This window comes from Pseudophryne corroboree, chromosome 5, assembly GCF_028390025.1.
Source record: "Pseudophryne corroboree isolate aPseCor3 chromosome 5, aPseCor3.hap2, whole genome shotgun sequence".
Lineage (NCBI taxonomy): Eukaryota > Metazoa > Chordata > Amphibia > Anura > Myobatrachidae > Pseudophryne > Pseudophryne corroboree.
This window is the reverse complement of record NC_086448.1, coordinates 708,581,180-708,597,937: the sequence shown is the minus strand read 5'-3', so window position 1 is coordinate 708,597,937 and position 16,758 is coordinate 708,581,180. Positions and strand designations below refer to the sequence as shown.

General features: G+C 45.3%; 1 protein-coding gene and 1 long non-coding RNA gene across 4 annotated transcripts in view; one reads left to right on the top strand and one right to left on the bottom strand.

Annotated features, from left to right (window-relative positions):
* Nucleotides 1-16,758, bottom strand: part of MRPS28 (mitochondrial ribosomal protein S28) — a 175,253-nt gene that overhangs the window by 114,070 nt on the left and 44,425 nt on the right. The window lies entirely within an intron of this gene.
* LOC134928320 (uncharacterized) lies at nt 1,237-11,394 on the top strand. Of its 2 annotated transcripts, none has more exons than XR_010177889.1 (2): nt 1,237-1,320; nt 9,859-11,394. It is a non-coding gene; the product is annotated as an uncharacterized LOC134928320 (long non-coding RNA). The 2 variants fall into 2 exon arrangements; XR_010177890.1 differs by lacking the exon at nt 1,237-1,320 and adding an exon at nt 9,620-9,779.

Sequence of the window (16,758 nt, the reverse complement as noted above, 5' to 3'; positions counted from 1 at the left end):
GATATATCACACACATCGTATAGTATGGCGTCGGTCATTAAATCATCTCATTGGATGTGTTACGAGTCTAATGGGATGATTCTACAACCGACGCAGTGTAGTTACATGCTGCCTGTAGCAATGCATCGCGTTGACGTAAAGTGGATCGTTAAGTGTGTACGGTGGTGCGATGTATCGTTACATGGCGTGTACCCAGCTTTAAGATAGGTACATATTAAACCGTTATTGACCTGTTTTACTGTGCATTGTGTGAGCATGAGCCGATAAAAACTTAAAACAGCAGCCAAAAATGCTCGCCTTCAAGGCCTTGACAGAAAATATTGCCCACAAGGTCCCAATATTGTGCAGTGTGTGGGCATTTGCGATAATCTGCACATATTTCCCTTGGTTTGCCTTGATTACCTCATCCTCCCTGTAGGCAGACATATGTAAATGCCATGTGGTGTGGCAAAAAAAAAAGATAACTTAAAAAAATGCTTCATGTGTAGTGCAGATGCTGGGCGTTCCAGTGACCGTAACATCGGCCCGTTTGTCGAATAGACAAAAAAAAAAAAAAAAACTTACACAACATGTACCTAGCTTTATATACACACACTATGCTAACGCTACGCGTTATCCTTTCCCCGTTCGCGGTCGGGCACATGAATCACAGCACTGTGCTGGAATCCATGTGACACTTATTGGAGATGTAGAGGCAGCAAGAGTGAGTTCCGTACAAGTGTTAGCAGAGAGGCTGTGAGTGCAGCCCAGCAGGAGGCCGGACAGATCACAAAGAACAGAGAGACTCCCTGCCAGCAAACCCTCGAGAGCAATGTAATTCCACTGTCAACAGCCATTACACAGCAGGAATATCCTTTCACTACTTATGTCCCAGAGTCAGGTGTGCAAATCCTGTTAGAAAACAAAGGCCCACATTTCTGTTTATTAGGGTGGGTGATGAGTCAGGTCACAGGTGTCTGTGTGCACCTGGGGTGACCCCGTCATCTGCGCTAGATGACATGTACACAAAGCCTTTAATCCAGGCACAAACAGTCATGTGGAGTTCAGGACAGCTAGCGCCAGCAATGACTGATCTTTATCCCCCAACATACACCTTGGTGTACAGCTACAAACGTCCTGATCTTTACTGTATCAAGGACATTACAAAACCCTGGATGTTACATTGACATACAACAAATTAGCCATTTGTACTCGTATATATAATTCAGTTATCATACTGCAGATAAGAAGGACATTCATTAAGGCTGTAACAGGAGCACTGTGGTCTGGCCACAATAATACATCATGCAGCATGTCGCAGAAGATTTCTGCAGGAAGATGGTAAGAAGTTTCTCTGTACAACAGACGCCAGTGGGGCAAGCACCTAGCATCAACAGGGGAGAAGAGGAAACTGGTTAGGGATTCTCCTGGGGCAATTGACTATCATAATTGTAGTGCTGAATGGCCATTGGAATAGCTGCATGCCACCTGATGTAACCAAGTAAGAGGATTTACGGTTATTCAAATCAGTGGCTTTTAATCTGTATAGGTAGGGCTGCAGCTTCTTCAATGCGCTACCTACACAGCAAGGCACACCGTTCCCAGTGATCATCGCTTTAAGTCACAGTTGGTATCAGTTTGGATATCACTGATAATCTGGGGCAATTTGTGAGGAGAGTCATATCCCCATCCACACAGCATGCTTAGTCACCAATAAGGACTATGAATGGCAGCAGATCAGATCCCAATTAAGAATTTAGGAATTATTCTTGCAAGATGCCTCAAACAGTGTTTTACACCACCATCAAGGTGTCATCCGAGTGACTTTCATATGGAAGGATGTGGCTGGAACCAGGGCTGCCATTAGAAAATATGGGGTCCGGGACTGACAACATAGACAGACACCCCCCCCCCTCCCTTATAATAAAAATTCTGCCACACTGCTCCACCCCTATGTGATGTCATACATTGTGATGCTACATATAGGTGGAGCGTTGCAGACTTACAGGAGTGGTTCGCAGAGAGCTGATGCGCAAGGAAGGGTTGTTTTAAGAAGTCCTCCATGCGCATCAGCCTGCTGTTGTTGCACAGCCTGGTGCAGCTCTCCAGGTATTGACGGTAGGAGCCCGGGGTGGGACCCCCTCTTTGTAAGGGCCTGGGACAGCAGTCCACACAGTACCCCCCTGAAGGCTGCCCTGGCTGGAACTTTCCTGCATTTCCAGAAATTGCTAGACTTAGTGCCACTGCACAAATAGTGTGCATACACCATATATGCTGAACAGACACACTCTTAAGAGAAGATTAGATTGGGAGTGGCTGGAAATATTTTAAGCGACAGCACTTTTTTTTGGAAGGTATGAGAACATGGGTATTCTGCACAGCCATTATTTGTGAATCAGTGTCACAAAGAAATAGGAACAGACACTGGCACAATATACTGTATGATCCATTCTTCAGTTTCAACGTCATTATTTTATTTATTTAGCATACTGTTTACATTTTTTTTATGAAATAAAAAATAGCATGGTATGCCTCCAATGCAGGGCCAGCGCGATGCGGTAAGTAGAGTGTGTATTGCAGGATGGAGCCGGCCTTCAGAGGCGCCTTTCCAACTCTACTGGCAGCTAGCTACCCCACTGGTTGCTGCCCTGCCACTCCCTCCTCTGCTCCGCCTGGTGTATGCGTACTAGCACTGATGTGCAATATGCCGTTAAAAAAGAAAAATTCTTTGGGGAATGCTGGTACTGTAATATTCACATGCTTTGGATGCTGAATCATGTGTGGGAGATGCTGCTAAAAGGACACATCTGTAGTAGGGCGCAAATTTATAGTATGCAGGGGGTGGCGCTAAATACCCTAGCACCAGCTCTGCCCCCAAGCATCTGTCTAGCAGTAGATTACTTGTAATAGTGATGTAATGATATCTACAACAGAACACAATTTGAGAATAATGCTGCAGAGTCTACATTGACAGCAATAAAGTATTTACTGTTATAAAATGTCAGACACTTTCTCAAAGTTTCCAATGTGCTGTAATACTTTACTAAAAGATTTCTTACAGATGTATTCTCATACATCTAGCCTCAATACACCACCCAATGGAAGTTGCCTGGTGTGTGAGAGCTGAAAGATCCCGTGCAACTCCGTTAGCACCCAGTGTCTTATTATGCTGGAAATGCAACTTAGTCGCAACACAATGCGACTAGAACGTGCCAGGGGACTGTACCGATTAAGTTGATAAGTGACACTTGTATATCTGTGTGCGACTAAAGGGCCCTACACACTGGCCGATCCGCCGCCGAGCTGCCCGACGGCGGATACGGCCGACGAGCGACCCGGCGGCGGGGGGGGCAGTGACAGGGGGGAAGTAAAGTTTCTTCACTCCCCCAGTCACGCGGCTCCATTGAAGTGCAGGCAAATATGGACGAGATCGTCCATATTGCCCTGCATGCACAGCCGACGGGGGACCAGCGATGAACGAGCGCGGGGCCGCGCATCGTTCATCGCTGGAGCCTCCACACTGAAAGATATGAATGAGTTCTCGTTCATTTATGAACGAGATCGTTCATATCTTTCAAACAAATCGGCATGTGTGTAGGGCCTATTAGTCTCTATATGAAGCACAACGGAACTTGGCCTTGAAAAAACTGTGGTGGCTCCATCGTAGCACTTGGTTTGCAGATTCAGAGACTATGTTGCACACAGACCTGGGCTTCTCCTTATCTGTCCAGGAACGGAAGCTACGTTAGTTCTATTTGTACTGCTGAAAAATAGACACTAAGGGGTATATACAATTGCGGTCGAATTCCCGAAATTGTCGAATTTCGGGTCATTTTCGCCAAAAAAAAAAATCGTCAATGCAATTCAGTGCTTTCCGTCAAAAAAACGGACTTTCAAAATTCGACTTTTTGAAATTCGACTTTTTGCAAATTCGACTTTTCTGCAATGATACAAGTGCTGCAATTCGACAAAAGCATATTCAATTCAAGTTTGGAAATTCGACAGCAGTGCTTTTAGACAGTAAATTCGTCATTTTCAATCCGCCACACTTTGGAGGGTGAAAACAATAAAAAAAAAATTAAACATGTTTTTTTTGGTGGTTTTTTTTTTGGGAATAGCATATCTATTTATATTAGAAGGGATTAGGTACTTTTTTTTTTTTTTTGAGGCACAAGTATTATTTATATATTTTTAAAAATATTATTATTATTATTATTATTATTATTTTTTATTGCTGGAACGGTAAAATAAAAATAAAAAAATGGCGTGGGGTCCCCCCTCCAAAGCATAACCAGCCTCGGGCTCTTCGAGCTGGTCCTGGTTCTAAAAATGCGGGGAAAAATTGGGCAGGGATCCCCCGTATTTTTAAAACCAGCACCGGGCTCTGCGCCTGGTGCTGGTGCAAAAAAAACGGGGGACAAAACGAGCAGGGGTCCCCCGTATTTTTCACACCAGCATCGGGCTCCACTAGCTGGACAGATAATGCCACAGCCGGGGGTCACTTTTATACAGTGCCCTGCGGCCGTGGCATTAAATATCCAACTAGTCACCCCTGGCCGGGGTACCCTGGGGGAGTGGGGACCCCTTCAATCAAGGGGTCCCCCCCCCCAGCCACCCAAGGGCCAGGGGTGAAGCCCGAGGCTGTCCCCCCCATCCAAGGGCTGCGGATGGGAGGCTGATAGCCTTGAGTAAAATGACAGAATATTGTTTTTTCCCCAGAAGAACTACAAGTCCCAGCAAGCCTCCCCCGCAAGCTGGTACTTGGAGAACCACAAGTACCAGCATGCGGGAGAAAAACGGGCCCGCTGGTACCTGTAGTACTACTGGAAAAAAAAAAAACCAAATAAAAACAGTACAGAGACACCGTGACAGTAAAACTTTATTACACACTGCCGACACACACATACTTACCTATGTTCACACGCCGACATCGGTCCTCTTCTCCATGTAGAATCCACGGATACCTGAAATGAAAAGATCAATATACTCACCTCAGCCATGGTCCAGAGATAAATCCACGGACTTGGCAAAAAAAGAAAACGAACACCCGGACCACCGGACTGAAAGGGGTCCCATGCTGACACATGAGACCCCTTTCCACGAATGAGACCTGTCAGTGACAGCTGTCACACAAAGGTCTCTAAAGCCAATCAGGAAGCGCAACTTCGTTGCGCTCACCTGATTGGCTGTGCGCTGTCTGAACTCAGACAGCGCATCGCACAGCTCCGTCCATTATATTCAATGGTGGAAACTTAGCGGCTAGCAGTGAGGTCACCCGCCGGTCAGCGGCTGACCGCGGGTAACCCCACCGCTGACGGCAAAGTTCCCACCATTGAAACTAATGGAGCGGCTTTGCAATGCGCTGTCTGACAGCTCAGACAGCGCACAGCCAATCAGGTGAGCGCCACGGAAGTAGCGCTTCCTGATTGGCTGAAGGGACTTCAGTGACAGGAGTCACGTGATGTCCCGGCATTCGTGGAAAGGGGTCTCATGTGAAAGCATGGGACCCCTTTCAGTCCGGCATGGAACGGGTGTTCGTATTTTTTTTTAACAAGTTCGTGGATTATCTCTGGACGTGGATGTACCTCTGGACGCTGGAAGGTGAGTATAATTGTTTTCACAGGTACCCTCGGATCGTCGGAGACCGTGGCAGTCGGCGTGTCAACATAGGTAAGTATGTGTGTGTCGGCAGTGTGTAATAAAGTTTTACTTGTCACGGTGTGTGTGTCCTGTTTTTATTTGGGTATTTTTTTGCCAGTAGAACTACAGGTACCAGCGGGCCCGGTTTTCTCCCACATGCTGGTACTTGTGGTTAGCCAAGTACCAGCTTGCGGGGGAGGCTTGCTGGGACTTGTAGTACTGCTGGAAAAAACAATATTCTTGTCATTTTACTCAAGGCTATCAGCCTCCCATCCGCAGCCTTTGGATGGGGGGGACAGCCTCGGGCTTCACCCCTGGCCCTTGGGTGGCTGGGGGGGGGACACCCCTTGATTGAAGGGGTCCCCACTCCCCCAGGGTACCCCGGCCAGGGGTGACTAGTTGGATATTTAATGCCACGGCCGCAGGGCACTGTATAAAAGTGACCCCCGGCTGTGGCATTATCTGTCCAGCTAGTGGAGCCCGATGCTGGTGTGAAAAATACGGGGGACCCCTGCTCGTTTTGTCCCCCGTATTTTTTGCACCAGCACCAGGCGCAGAGCCCGGTGCTGGTTTTAAAAATACGGGGGATCCCTGCCCAATTTTTCCCCGCATTTTTAGAACCAGGACCAGCTCAAAGAGCCCGAGGCTGGTTATGCTTTGGAGGGGGGACCCCACACCATTTTTTTTCCGGGTTTTTCCCGTTTTTTCACGTTTTTTTAAATCGCGGCAAAATTCGGCAAATCGGCCGTTTTTCGCCCGCGGGACTGTCGAATCCGTTTTTCATTGAATATGGTGAATTCCGGCAGCCACCTGCCGGAATTCACCTGTCGAATTGTGTCGAATTAAAAAACGGCGATAATTTGCCGCGATTCGCCGTGAATTGCATATGCCCCTATAAGATCTTAATGCGATGGTACAGGCATCCTTCTCTGCTTCATGCTATGTTTCCCTCCATCTCTGGCTCCTGTTGGAGATGTTCCTCTGCCTTAGGTCCTCTATGATATGTCTGGTAGGATCAAACTTTTGGACTGACACCACCATATAACAACAAATTTTAGGTACTCGAGTGTCTACAGACCCCACATATTGGTTACTCAATCACTCCACGATACCAGTGACTATATACAGGTTGAGTCTCCCTTATCCAAAATGCTTGGGACCAGAGGTATTTTGGATATCGGATTTTTCCGTATTTTGGAATAATTGCATACTATAATGAGATATCATGGTGATGGGACCTAAATCTAAGCACATAATGCATTTATGTTTCATATATACCTTATACACACAGCCTGAAGGTAATTTTAGCTAATATTTTTTGTAACTTTGTGCATTAAACAAAGTGTGTGTACATACACACAATTCATTTATGTTTCATATACACCTTATACACACAGCCTGAGGGTCATTTAATACAATATTTTAAATAACTTTGTGTATTAAACAAAGTTTGTATACATTGAGCCATCAAAAAACAAAGCTTTCACTATCTCAGTCTCACTCAAAAAATTCCGTATTTCGGAATATTCCGTATTTCGGAATATTTGGATATGGGATACTCAACCTGTATAAGAAATCATTGCTCCACCACCTTGGTAATGTGGTACTTTGGAATTCTCCCAAACCCCCCCAAACACAAGGTTTAGTTCCATAAGATTGATTATTTTGTGTCCATAGAAGACATTCTGGCTTCTGCAACAGATAAAACTTCTGCTTTAACTAGCATCTGGTTTCTTTGGCTGGATTATAAATCCTTGGCCTCATATAAGATTTTCATGTCCTCTGTCCCACCAGACACTTAATCGGGAGTTCCAGGGTCTTTAGATTCGATCCATTTTTCTCTCCCACAAATAACGGTCTACTGTGGTTCCCAAACTTGAGTCACTGCCCCCCACCCCCCCCACCACCACCACCAGAGTATCAGCATCTTTTTCATGGCACCCCTAGGATAAAAGTTTATTATTGATAAATCTGGAAAGAAAAATATTAAATGAAGTAAATTGTGCCTACGTGTCATCCTTGGGTTCAGATGTGTGGTGGTGTACAGTTGTGTCTCTGATTGTCCACGTTTTATAATTGGCAGTCACGTGCACTGGTTTCGCCCATCACTTTGACTACAAAGAATTGGATTTGGTCCTGGACCACCATACCGAGGCACCCCTGTAAAAGCCTCACGGTACCCCAGGGTACCCAAGCACAACGTTTGGGAACCTCTGGTCTAGTTTTTTTTTGCTACATGGTGGCCGATCCCTCTCCTAATCCCTCCTCCCATCACACCCCTCCTCCATCCTCCCAACTTCACTTCTTGCTTTTTTAATCTTTTCTTTCTAGCAACTGTTACTTTTATAAAGAGTCATAAAGTATACCATGTGTACTATGCTCCTCATTGTACAGTTTTCAACTTCACTATTGATTGTTGCTGTGTATTAATGCTTTACTAAGTTTGTATACATCTGGCTAGCTTAATAAAAACAGGGAAAAAAAAATATAAAAAAATGTTGCACATCAAATTAATCAGCACAGTCTGCTTATGCGTCCTGTGTGTTGCTACCTAGACGCATTTCCAGCAAAAAAAAAAAAGACACAAAAAGATGCCAGACTTTAGCAGTCTCACAGGACCTAAAGTGCACTGAGGGGATGCTTGGTGTGACTGCAGCAAAGATGCATGAGGGCACATAAATTAGGTGGATTCACAAAATTGCCTTTAATTAAGACAAGATTGAAAGGGATGGTATTGAAATTTTGGGACTTGGGATGCCGGGAGTCAAAATACCGACAGCGGCCTCCCGACGCTCAGGAGTCCGACACCTATTTGGTAAGTAAAGTACCCCCAACCCTCCTTTCCTGCGGCCTGACTAACCCCCCCTTCCCCCCCACATGTAAGATGGCATGAGCAGAGTCATCTTTTCTCTTGTTCTCCCCTTAGTGCTACAAATGCCACCTGTGATCCCTTCTCATGCCTCCATTATGCCACCTGTGATCATTTCTCATGCCTCCATTAAGTCACATGTGATCCTTTCCAGCATCTTCAGCAACTTCAATACTGTATCTTTGTACTTATGTTGGGTACAAGCTTCAGTGCTTCCCCCACCTGTAACTTACTGCTGCTTTTTCTACATAGTGATCTGCGCTACCCCTGTTCTATGCAGCCATTTTATTGTAGTTTGTTGTTCTTATACAGAGTACACAGCCCAGCGATATGACACCCAACTGCCTGTCACACCAACAGAGCGGCCGATTGAGGTATGCATATACACTTACCAATCGGTCGATCGATGTTGTTCACCACATAACTGGGCAGGCATGCACTCTCAGCTGTGATGTCAGTCCCTGAAGCAAAAGTGCAGGCAGCTGGTGGCCCACCAGTAGACGCAGCCAGATGCGCCAATATATCCACCAACGCAGAGGACAATTTGTGACGCTTTACATAAACAAATAATGGGAAAAGTTCTCATGAAAATTTAGCCAGCTGCCACCCTCTGCTATGTACAGAGACCTGTGGTGATATAGATATTCTTAACGTATTGATCTGTGTGTATATTATCTGCCTTCACTATGATGTGTGGAACAAAAACCATATCCTACAGGTTTCCCTGAACATTTAAAGAACAGGAAAGTGAACATAAGCATAACGGATTAATATCAGGCTCAGCCTTAATCAGAGCTTAGTACAAACATAACTGGGAGAATGAGCTGTGTGGACTTGTGCAAAGTAAATTAAAGAGGCAGATTTAAAGTACATACGTTATTGTACATAAACTATTGCTTTCCCATTTGTAACCAAAGTAATGAGATCCTCTAAAGCGAGCATGGATTTCCTCAGTCCAAATCCAGCACACTGAGAGGTTAGAAAGAACAGCGTTAAGCAGTCAGCTGTAGAGTAAGACAGGCATCAGCGTGAGCAAGTGTTATCTCAGTCTATAAAGGGCCTGTGACAGGGAGTCTAAGGAAAGCGGTGGGGCAGACATCCAGGCACCATCCACATTGTTTGGATGAGAGCAGAAGGAAAGTGAATTATAAAGTACTGTAGACTGTGAAAGGCGACAAAGCCACTTTCTATAACCTCTACTCTCTATACAAAGATTCAGCAAACAAACAAGGCAGACACAGAAATGGACTCATCGAGTCTAATTTCCTGCAGCACAATGAACCAATAAACTGTAAGCAGTGTTCATTTCATTCAGCATGTGTAACCCACAAGGATAAATGTCAGCTAACGTCTTAAAACTCAATTTGCAGGCGCAGTAGAAAAATATTCCATCCACCTCTTCAAACATTATGGAAAAAAAGCTAAAACCAAAGCAAATGGTTCACATACAACAGACGTGGTTACTGACCAGAATCTGAACGGACCGGGCTGCGAGGAGGTTTTCACTGTGACGGCCAGGCTCATGGCTTCCCTGCTATATGAAAATCAGACCTAACTCCCTAGAGCAGGTGTATGTATCAGACTTTACAGGGCAGGAGCAATAATGTTCTACCATGTTCATCACACAACAGATTACCAAGCAGAACTGTGGAGTAGGGATGGACCTCAGAAGACCGTCATTGAATGGTTGCTGGGCTTCAGACATCAACTCAAGTGATACGATGGCTACAAGCCATAGCAGCAAAACCATTCAACGATATAGCCATTTAATGGTTACTATGTGCGCATTCGCAGAAACAGTCAGAGTTTAGCGCATGCTTTAAGCTGAGATGCGGACACTACTTCCATGTCTCCGCAGCTGCAAATAATTTTCAGCCATTGGATGGGTAAGCCAGACCTTCGACTCCTTCATAAATTGAAAATGTATAATTATTATTGTTATTATCATCATTTATTTATATGGTGCCGCATGGGATCCGTAGCGCCCAATTACAGAGTTATCAAATAAGCAAAACCTGAAGACAGTGACTTACAGTTCAATACAATATAGGACAAGTACAGGGTATATAAACATAGCTGCATCAGTAAACAGCACTGAAATAAGTATCAGGGTGGCAGAAAGCCGAAGGATATCACGCCATCAAGGGAGTATTTAAAAGAAGATAGGTTAAGTAAGAGACGTAAAAGCACGGGGGAAGATGACCCTGCTCGTGAGAGCTTACATTCTAAAGGGGAGGGGCACACAAACAGGGGTGACACAGATGGGGTAGAAAGTGAGCGTGAGCCACAGAATGCTTAGGATGAGAAACGGCTGGGTTTGGTGAAAAAGTGGGTTTTGAGAGGCCGTTTGAGGTTTTGTAGAGAGGTGGGGAGTCTGAGGGGGAGAGGTAGAGAATTCCAGAGAAATGGAGCAGCACGTGCAAAATCTTGGAGGTAGGAGTGGGAGGAGGTAACCAGAAGGCAGGAGAGGCAGAGTGCATTAGCAGAGCGAAGAGGACGGGCGGGAGTGTAAAGGGAGATAAGGTCAGAGATGTAGATGGGAGAGGAGTGGGTGAGGGCTTTGTAAGTGAGTGTGAGAAGTTTGAAATGGATTCTGAAGGGGAAGGGGAGCCAGTGAAGGGCTAGTAAGAGAGGGGAGGTGGATGTAGAGCGTTTGGTGAGGAAAATGATCCGGGCAGCAGAACGGAGGACAGATTGGAGTGGAGAGATGTATGTGTTAGGGATGCCAGTCAGGAGGAGATTACAGTAGTCCAGTCTGAAGATGACCAGTGAGTGGATAAGAGTCTTAGTGGCATCCTGGGTGAGAAAGGGTCTGATCCTGGAAATATTTTTGAGATGAAAATAATTAGTAATCTGCAACTATTCTTTAACTTAATCGTTTTCCGAATAAAGAACAAATACTGCTGTGCTGGTCTTTGCTTATTTTGGCTCGGGCAGACAATATTTTATTGGTAGTATCTTCTTGCAGTTTTATTTTCTACAAGAGATTGATCAGGTGGAGGTGTTCAGAGACACATAAGACTGGACCAATCACTGATATCTGATTAATATATATTAGATAGATATCAAACACCCCCCCCCCCCCCCGTCTCATATCTCTTTTTTCCTCTCTGCCCCTCTTAGGTCTCATCCCATTTTCTAATTCTCTCTTCAGTTACTATAGCCTGTGCATATACAATAATCATACTGGGATGCTGTGTGGTAAGTTGGTCCCCAGAAATACTTCTAACATGGTTTGAGCATTAAGTATTACCGATAGGAGGTGCAAATGTTACCAGGGTCATCACCATCTAGTTATCTATAATGCTTTTTCCCACCTCTTCAAAGTTGTTTCCAGATAGTTCATGCAGGTAACGCCGCAGCTTGTTTCTGTCACCCAGTATACAAATATATAGACACAGCTCAGTGACACTCCTTGAGTGGCGGCACACACCTGCACGGTCCTTCATGGTGAACTGGTTTGGTAAAGTGGGGCCGAGGAAGTTGGGTAAGTGGTCTGGCTAAACTGGGTCAGAATGGTGGTTACAGTACGTCATTTACAGATCGTAGCAGCTCACCCCTTCATTCTGTGCCCCGCTGTCTGGGAGCCCCTGGGTGTGGGGGATGGTGCACACATTTCTACCAACTCAATTACACTCAAAATTGTCTCCATCTCTACAACCCTGATGCTACACTACTGATAACGTGTGATTAGGAAACCAATATGTAATTATACAGCCAGTATAAAGAAAATCACATTTGTGCACATGTACATTTCGTAAAAAGAAGTATTTGGGACAAGGCAGCCGGGGTGACATCCGATGATCCCAGAGCAAAGACCCACCAGGTGACAGCTAGAATAACCAGCAACATGTTCTATTTTGTCGTGAATGAAACAAAGGTGAAATGGGAAAAGGCCGGAATGGGACTCAGCACGTTGTGTGAAATTCATTTCGAGAATCAGTGTCCAACGTTTCACAGTAAACAAACCTCTTGAGGATTACAGTCCCGCTCGTTGCTAAACGACTTCTTCTTTACTCTGGATTTATGTTGGCAGACGACACAAAGGGTGAGAAGGAGAAGTGTCACAGCACTTGTGGGGAACGTGCAGCAGCTGCAGTATAGGTGGTGACGATGGCGCGCTGACTCCACGACTAAGCTGCCAATGCCAAGCTCTGCTTATCCACTTGTCAATATCTCTTCTGTTCTAAGCTGTGCTCAGCCGGCGCTGACAGATCTTATGTGCAATTGGTTTAACGTATAAAGAGGAAGGCTGCGCAGTGTGAAAATAGGTCTATGCCCATTGCTAACATACTGCATATATTAAGTTTAACAGAGCAAGTTGTTGGTAACAGATGTTGGCTTGGGAACGTATTTGTGTTCTCTCTGTAACCTCATCATTGGAATTCAGGAGGAATTTCTCAGTAAAGGCACGGAATTAATTTACCATACAGAAACGGGCAATGTCATCATCAGACAGAGTAACTAAAGGTGGTGTTCATATTGGAAAAACGCCCTCTATTGGCTTAGGGGCCGTATGCCTCAAGACATGTAGCAAATTTGCTGGCAGAACATACTGGGACTTGTAGTACTACAACAGCTGGGGGAAGTCACAGGTAGCCTAAGTACGTGCGCATCAAGATTGAAAAATACCGTTGTCTCACCAATAGAAACAAGAAGATGAGATAGCATACAGTACACGCCCATGCGGTTTGCTGGTTATTTAATGCTAATGAGCAGCAAAGCAAATGTTTCTCTTTACATTCTATAGGCGCAATTAAGAACAAGACAGGCACTCGCTAAACGGCTTATGGGTTATATATAAGATGTCTGTACTGGTTTTACCAATCAGCTGTAAGGCTAGCTTACAACTGTCTTCGAATGTACAGTGCGGTGTAAGCAGTATGGCGACATTGCAAAGCCTTTCCGGCATCAGTGAAGCCTGGCAGGCTTTGCCAAGTGCCCGTCGGGCTGAAGCCCAATGTGCAATCAGCTGGCGTACAAGCTAGTCAGCAGGCCATCGCTGGCAGCTGCAGGTTGCTCAGTAGCAGATGCCACAGTAGTGGAGAAAACCATTGGACTTGGCAGGATATTTGTATCTCTGTGATACTAAATTAAATAGGCCATTGGTAATTGGTATCATTCTTAAATGGTGCCCTATATATGTTTGAATACTTCCCAACATTTAGGGGAGGGATGTAATGGCGTCCGAGATCGCCGGAGGTGCGGAGTGCTGAACGATCTCAGAGGGGCTTGTAAGTGATTGACCCTTTAAAAACATCCGAGTTCATCCGGCATCCCACATCTCCGGCGATTTCGGACGCCAGTTCATCCAGCCAGTGAAATCAGGTGGCTAGCAATTATGTACATACAAACAGAAGCTCGAACGAGGATAAATAATGTGCATGCATGCAAAAGTAAGCAAACATACTAGGCCAGTGGTTCGCAAACTGTGTGCCGTGGCACCCTGGAGGATCAATTCAAACTATTTAAGGTCAATGTAATAGGCAAAACTAGTGCCGGTGTCAACCAATCATAAAATATATAAAAACAAACAGAAGAAAATCTTGCAAGACACTTTTGGCCTAGGGGTGCCGTGAAAAACAATTCTGATACCCTAGGGAGCCATGATTCAAAAAAGTTTGGGAACCACTGCACTAGGCACATTATCAGGACATAGGTAACTGTACATCTGCCTGCAGAGAATTCATCAGTGGTTCTGCAGTATGAAAGTGCCTGAGAATAGTGATCAAGAGAGCATCAGAATTGTACTAGTGTCTCTACCTTCTTAAGTACCTAACAGGCCATCAATATACAGAGCTCCAACCAGAGTCCCGTCCAGTGTTAGAAATCTGTACTGGAACTGCTGACTGCCCATTACTATGTTACCTGTAACTGCTGCATTTTCCTTTCTGGGAGAAGAAAGAACAGCTGGAAAAAAATGGATCATTTGCAGAAGTTGAATGAATTGTTGGGTCCAGCCTCTGCCCCATTACCAAGATATAACATTTACAAGTCCAAAGCATTGGTGCTGGGGCTCTCACATAGCATTATCTTATGGAAGTGAAGGATCAGGATAACAAGGCACGGCACACAGCAGAGTGGTGCAGTTACATCAGTAAATTGGGACCTCCACTGCGGACACCAAATTATTGCAAAGGCTTCCCCAGAAAATGTGCTTTATGTAAGGGATGAGTGCCACATACAACCGATGTGAAAGCACAGGCAGAGACAGACCCGCTGCATGATCACTCAACGTGACCAAGTTAAATGGGACATCTATGTTTCTTAGGATGAATCTTTTCAATGTGAAAACGTGCATCATACATGTAAACCAAACTGACTGGGATCAGACGGATAAAATAAACATTACAAGATTGTCCAACATCAGCCCATCATGGGAAAAATAAGAATTTACTTACCGATAATTCTATTTCTCGTAGTCCGTAGTGGATGCTGGGGACTCCGTCAGGACCATGGGGAATAGCGGGCTCCGCAGGAGACAGGGCACATCTAAAAAGCTTTTTAGGTCACATGGTGTGTACTGGCTCCTCCCCCTATGACCCTCCTCCAAGCCTCAGTTAGGTACTGTGCCCGGACGAGCGTACACAATAAGGAAGGATCTTGAATCCCGGGTAAGACTCATACCAGCCACACCAATCACACCGTACAACTTGTGATCTGAACCCAGTTAACAGTATGATAACAAAACGAAGTAGCCTCTGAAAGATGGCTCACAACAATAGTAATAACCCGATTTTTGTAACAATAACTATGTACAAGCATTGCAGACAATCCGCACTTGGGATGGGCGCCCAGCATCCACTACGGACTACGAGAAATAGAATTATCGGTAAGTAAATTCTTATTTTCTCTAACGTCCTAGTGGATGCTGGGGACTCCGTCAGGACCATGGGGATTATACCAAAGCTCCCAAACGGGCGGGAGAGTGCGGATGACTCTGCAGCACCGAATGAGAGAACTCCAGGTCCTCCTTAGCCAGAGTATCAAATTTGTAAACTTTTACAAACGTGTTCTCCCCTGACCACGTAGTTGCTCGGCAAAGTTGTAATGCCGAGACCCCTCGGGCAGCCGCCCAAGATGCGCCCACTTTCCTAGTGGAGTGGGCCTTTACAGATTTAGGCTGTGGCAGGCCTGCCACAGAATGTGCAAGTTGGATTGTGCTACAGATCCAACGTGCAATCGTCTGTTTAGACGCAGGAGCACCCATCTTGTTGGATGCATACAATATAAACAGCAAGTCAGACTTTCTGACTCCAGCCGTCCTAAACTATATATATATAAATATATTTTTAGGGTCCTGACAACGTCTAGTAACTTGGAGTCCTCCAAGTCCCTAGTAGCCGCAGGCACCATAATAGGTTGTTTCAGGTGAAAACCTGACCCCCCCTTAGGAAGAAAACTGGAGACGAGTCCCAGTTCTGCCCTGTCCGAATGGAAAATTAAATATGGCTTTTATAAGACAAAGCCGCCCATTCTGACAATCGCCTGGCCGAGGCCAGGACCAACAGCATGGTCACTGTCCATGTGAGATATTGGTCAACAGCATGTTCACTTTCCATGCGAGATATTTCAAATCCACAGATTTGAGCGGTTCAAACCAATACGATTTTAAGGAATCCCAACACTATGTTGAGATCACACGGTGCCACTAAAGGCACAAAAAAGGGGTGTATATGCAATACTCCCTTGACAATCTGGACTTCAGGAACTGAAGTCAATTCTTTCCGGAAGAAATTCTACAGGGCCGAAACTTAAAACCTTAAAGAACCCCAATTTTAGGCTCAAAACACTCCTGTTTTCAGGAAGTGTAGAAATCGACCTAGTTGAATTTTCTTCGTGGGGCCTTCCTGGCCTCACCCACGCAACATATTTTCACCACATGTGGTGATGACGTTGTGCGGTCACCTCCTTCCTGGCTTTGACCAGGGTAGGTATGACCTCTTATGGAATGCCTTTTTCCTTCAGGATCCGGCATTCAACCGCCATGCCGTCAAACGCAGCCGCGGTAAGTCTTGGAATAGACATGGTACCTGCTGAAGCAAGTCCCTTCTTAGCTCCCCAGGCCCTTAGTCCTCTGTGAGCATCTCTTGAAGTTCCGGGTACCAAGTCCCTCTTGGCCAATCCGGAGTCACGAGTATAGTTCATACTCCTCTATGTCTTATAATTCTCAATACCTTGGTTATGAGAAGCAGAGGAGGGAACACATACACCGACTGTTACACCCACGGTGTTACCAGGACATCCACAGCTATCGCCTGAAGGTCTCA